The sequence below is a fragment of the Arachis duranensis genome, chromosome 3 (genome assembly GCF_000817695.3).
Source record: "Arachis duranensis cultivar V14167 chromosome 3, aradu.V14167.gnm2.J7QH, whole genome shotgun sequence".
In the NCBI taxonomy this organism is placed as follows: Eukaryota; Viridiplantae; Streptophyta; class Magnoliopsida; order Fabales; family Fabaceae; genus Arachis; species Arachis duranensis.
Window position 1 is genome coordinate 82,666,590 of NC_029774.3, and position 5,289 is coordinate 82,671,878.

Sequence of the window (5,289 nt, forward strand, 5' to 3'; positions counted from 1 at the left end):
CTAAGCCCAATGAACTCCCCATTTCTGATCTTACCCATTCTCTTTATTTTCTGCAATTTACTTTTATGAGCAATTCCCCCAATCCCATTTACAATTCTGCTATTTACTTTCAGTCATTTACTTTCTCGCCATTTTAATTTCTGCAATTATCAACTCTATTCATGGATTCGCTCGACTAGATCATTCCTCTAATTAAAGTTGCTTGATCAATCAATCCCTGTGGGATTCGACCTCACTCTATTGTGAGTTTTTACTTGACGACAAATTCGGTACACTTGCCGAATGGGAATTTGTTGAGAGACAAGTTTTACCCCGATCAGCTCCCCCTAGATTTATGTTTTCCTCTTTGTTCCTGTTTTCCATAGTACTCAAAGAGAACACTATAGAGAGCTATGCACAATAATTTTGTCTAAGGGATATCACACAAGCAGCTAAAAGATTCAACATGTGATCTCAAATATTAATGCAGCAATTAGACAAAAAAATCCCAAAAGAAATACTAGTAGCTGCAGTAATGACTAAAAATTTCTAAGGACACACATTTACACATCCTATTGCTTTTACTCCCCTTTTGTCATCAAGGGCAGATAATAAGCATTATCAACAAAAGCAATGCCTTGTATCCTGCAGAAAAGAGTTAGATCACAATTCAAAGAGCTAACTAAACTACCAAAAGTGCAGCAGTATTTAGAATTATTACAGTCATCCAAAAAGAAACTGGTAAACAGTAGTAAAAGAAACATAAGTCATGAGATAAAAGAGAAAGCACACTACAAGAAAAACACCCATTCAGGTACATTTAAAAAGTGTAGCTAAAAGTGAAAAAAAATGATGCCTTAGGCTACGGCTACGCTTTTTGGGCTATGGCTACGCTTTTTGGAGTGATTCCTATTCGGCCGTTGCCTATTCTCAAAGGCTACGCTTTTCAGCACCAAGGGCTACACTTTTGGCGTTTGGGAATATGCTACGCTTTTCAAGTTATGCTGTCCAGGACCAAAGGCTACGCTTTTCAGCTTCCATTTTTACCAGAATAGGCTACGCTTTTCAACGCTAGTGCATCACTTGTAAACCGTAGCCACATTGTATATTATAGCTACTCTATATAAGTGTAGCCTTAGGTCCTTCATTGTTTTTTTCTAATTTTCTATATATATATATATATAATATTCTAATAATTTTTTATACAACATAATATTTAATAATATTATTACATATATAATTTTACATTTTTAATTAAATGAGTTAAATATTATAAAATAAAATTAAACACATAATTATACTAAATAATTTTTTTAAATAATAAAAATCATCTTTACACAATTCAAAGACATAATCTTAAGAAGAGATCATTTAAGTCACATGAAACTTGTATCACATATCAATTAAAATGCAAAGTTTGCACTCTATATCCGAAAAGAACTTAACAAACAAAAAATCATTAATCTTCTAATCTCGGCATAATGACTAAAATATTCTGAAGCACCTTCAAATTCTTCTCAAACACATCTTTTTCATGCTGATCTTCATCACCATCAAGAAAACTCTTGGCCTTAACAATTGTATCAGTGTTCATTCCCTTGTTCATTCCCAGCAAGAACTAATTTCCACGCAGTTACTGCGCTGCTTACAGCTGCAGATTATCATAATTCAAAAAGAGAAGCATGTAAGGATTTTGCATACTGATTCACTACCATACGCAATCAATACAAGATTATGTTGAAAGAAATGACCGAGCTACTTACAAAGTTGAATGCAAAATTCACAAAATCATGCCAATCAGCTTAATTTCAAGTGCAAAAGGGGAAAACGGCATTGCTTCAAACAGTAAAATGAGAATTATCAACCTAAATTGTAAATTAAAAATGAATTGAGACAGATATATCAATTTTGCACCAATATCACCAATGCAATTGATGGACCAAACATGAATCCCCTGGCTTAATCTATTTTTGGCAAATCAGTACCCAAAAAAGAACCTATAACCCTAAAACCCCCAAAAAAGAACTTATTTGTATGTGAAACTATAATAGTGACTAATTTTACTTCATTTTGATAAGTGTTATACCAAAACGATCTGAAATAGGATGATGTAAATACCATGATAAATCCTATCTCTTCAGGGTCTAGTTCTTCCATGATCAAAGCTGCATATTCTTTAGCCTGCTGCTATATGTTTGAGAGTTTGTTTGTTGTGGCACTAAGGCAGATGGTCTGAAAACAGAATTGATCATTTGTGGTCAAAGAAACTCCTATTCTCATGGGAACAAAATGCAAATCTAGGAAAGGAAAAAAGGTTGCCGATAAAAACTACTTCACTATCTTCATTCTAATTTTTCTGTTGATGAATTTAAAAAGAAAATTCATATAAACCTCTTTAATTTCTTCCTTGGTGATTCTTCCATCTGCATCTTTATCAACCCTGCATTATTCCAAATGAAGGTTAACATACTTAATGGTGGGAATTAAAGAAAATGCCAACCAATTTCTTTTCCTAGTTCTAAAATTAAGTAAAGAGGTAATGAATTAGTTACATGTCAAAGACGGTTCTGAGCCTGGAATCAAAACTCTAGTCAGAAATCTGGTCCCAAAAGTCCTTCAATTGAGCCTTGTTAATTGAATCGCCATGAATATCCCTCCTCCTAGCCACGAATCAAAAAGTACACCAGCATGCCTCAGATTCCTTGCTCATCCCCACATACAAACAACTAACTTTAACTCCTATCATGTACTATTCATACAGTAAAATAAAAATGTTCACTCAAACAGAATTCAGAGTAGATTCATAAGATAATAAGCCTGCTCATTAAATTAAATAAATAAGATACAATACCACGGTATCTATTTGATTGATCACTTACTTTTTCTCTTCTCAACTTGTTGGTTTTTTATTATTCTCATTAAAGCTGAATGCAAAATTCACAAAATCATGCCAATCAGCTTAATTTCAAGTGCAAAAGGGGAAAACGGCATTGCTTCAAACAGTAAAATGAGAATTATCAACCTAAATTATAAATTAAAAATGAATTGAGACAGATATATCAATTTTGCACCAATATCACCAATGCAATTGATGGACCAAACATGAATCCCCTGGCTTAATCTATTTTTGGCAAATCAGTACCCAAAAAAGAACCTATAACCCTAAAACCCCCAAAAAAGAACTTATTTGTATGTGAAACTGTAATAGTGACTAATTTTACTTAATTTTGATAAGTTTTATACCAAAACGATCTGAAATAGGATGATGTAAATAACATGATAAATCCTATCTCTTCAGGGTCTAGTTCTTCCATGATCAAAGCTGCATATTCTTTAGCCTGCTGCTGTATGTTTGAGAGTTTGTTTGTTGTGGCACTAAGGCAGATGGTCTGAGAACAGAATTGATCATATAAACCTCTTTAATTTTTTTGATTTTTCTAATTTTTCTGTTAATGAATTTAAAAAGAAAAGTCATATATATTTTAATGTAATTACTGCACACAACAGTATATAAAATATAGTATGATGCATCTGAGAACAAATAAACAACTTACCTAGCCTTTGCCATATCTTCCTCAAGGCATCTCACACACTCTGCAGCTTTTTCCAAGGACTTCTTAGCCACTTCCTTTGATAATGAAAACAATATATATTACAAACCTTCAATACAGAAAACTCAGGAATAAAAACTTAAACTTAATTAAGTTTTAGTCGTTGAGATGATAAAAAATATCATATAAAGTGGGACATTGATTTATATACTGTATACAAGGATAACTAGAGAAGCAGAAGGCTAAACTCTCCTTGCAGAACTAACAAAAGCTAATATCGTGAACTATAAATAGTTAAATGGGCTTGTTCACATTTCAACTTTCAAGCTCAAAGGGTTTATGCATGAGAGGACATCATATATGTTCTCAATGAACATTTGGGAGAGTGGGTTCAAAACAGAAATATGGAATTGAAACATTGTTTCCGAGAGTCAAAACATCTACTTTACCTGTGAACTATCAATTAAAGCAGCAAGGTCATTTCTACCAACATCTTTGACAACTGAAAGATATGCAAAGAGCATTCAATTAACAATACTTATAGTAGTTGCGTCTAAAAAGTAATGTAAAATGCTTATAGTTTTCTTAGGATACCATTCAATTAACTTTGGCTCTTATCCATACTACACTCTTACTTTCAAAATATTCACTTGACAATTGCAAGTTTTCTGTGTTACCATTTCATACAAAATTACCGCTTCACTTGAAGTGTTTTATTGACAACACCACCCTTTATTAGAAAGGAAATTTGAAAAAGAAAAAAAAAGTTAACATAGGGCCTTTTCTTGTAGTGATTTAAAATAAATTTTGTTCATCAACAAAAGTACAGAGAAAATAGACAAGCTGTATAAATCACAGTTCACAAACCCTAAAATATCACACATCGTCATCAACAACAGCATGCATGTTATCAAATTACAGTTCACAAAACCATATTTCACAGATTGAAATCCCCAAATTAAAACCCCTACAATCGGAACCCTAAGCCTCTGAAATTTCAGAACCAAGTAGAAATCACTACATACCTATTCAATGATGTGAGCACAGAGAAGACGATGATGAGAAGCACGGAGATGACGATGGTGAGAGCGGCAGCAGCGACGATGGTAAGGGCGGCGCAGCGACGATCTGTGCAAGATGGCGAAGAGGAGGGTTTCTTCTTGTATGAGAGGGTCAATGGCGAGAGCGACAGTGAGAGGGTCAATGGCGAGAGTGAAGAGAGTGAGTGGGGGGCGACGATCGACGGTGGGCTTTGGACGGAGGCAGGGTTGCGAGGGTGTACGAAAGGGGATGAAGGTGCGTGCTTTGGAGGGAGAGGGTCAACGGTGAGAGTGAATGGGGGGCGACGATCGACGGTGGGCTTTGGACGGAGGCAGGGTTGCGAGGGTGTACGAAGTAGGTACAGGCGAGGCAGGGTTGCGAGGATGAATGTCAAATTTGGAGGGTGCGTTGTTCTTTGGAGGGAATGTCAAAAATTTCACTAAGTGTATTGTATGTGACTTTGCTTTCAGGGAAAAGAGTAGGGAAAAAATTTACTAAGTGTCAAATTTTTTATTCTAGATACATTAGGCATCACTTTTTAAACGCACCCAAAACTTAATAAATAGGCTACTCTTTAAAAGCATCCCATTTGATACAAAAAGTGAACCTATAAATATCAACCTACGGCTACGCTTTATAAGTGATTTCTAAAATACCTAAGGCTACACTTTTTAAATGATGCCACAATTGTGTATCCTTTTCTCATATAAAAAGGCAA

At 34.6% G+C, this 5,289-nt stretch overlaps 2 long non-coding RNA genes across 3 annotated transcripts; both read right to left on the minus strand.

The window, feature by feature from the left end:
- Nucleotides 1-1,364: 1,364 nt before the first annotated feature.
- On the minus strand, nt 1,365-2,650 carry LOC127745831 (uncharacterized). 2 transcript variants are annotated; one of them, XR_008007455.1, is made up of 5 exons: nt 2,532-2,650; nt 2,371-2,419; nt 2,098-2,211; nt 1,743-1,815; nt 1,365-1,630 (listed from the first exon to the last, which is right to left on the minus strand). It is a non-coding gene; the product is annotated as an uncharacterized LOC127745831 (long non-coding RNA). The 2 variants fall into 2 exon arrangements; XR_008007454.1 differs by lacking the exon at nt 1,743-1,815.
- An 879-nt stretch (nt 2,651-3,529) lies between these two features.
- Nucleotides 3,530-5,034, minus strand: LOC127745425 (uncharacterized). The gene is made up of 3 exons (XR_008006620.1): nt 4,556-5,034; nt 3,980-4,032; nt 3,530-3,607 (listed from the first exon to the last, which is right to left on the minus strand). It is a non-coding gene; the product is annotated as an uncharacterized LOC127745425 (long non-coding RNA).
- Between the last annotated feature and the right edge of the window lie 255 nt (nt 5,035-5,289).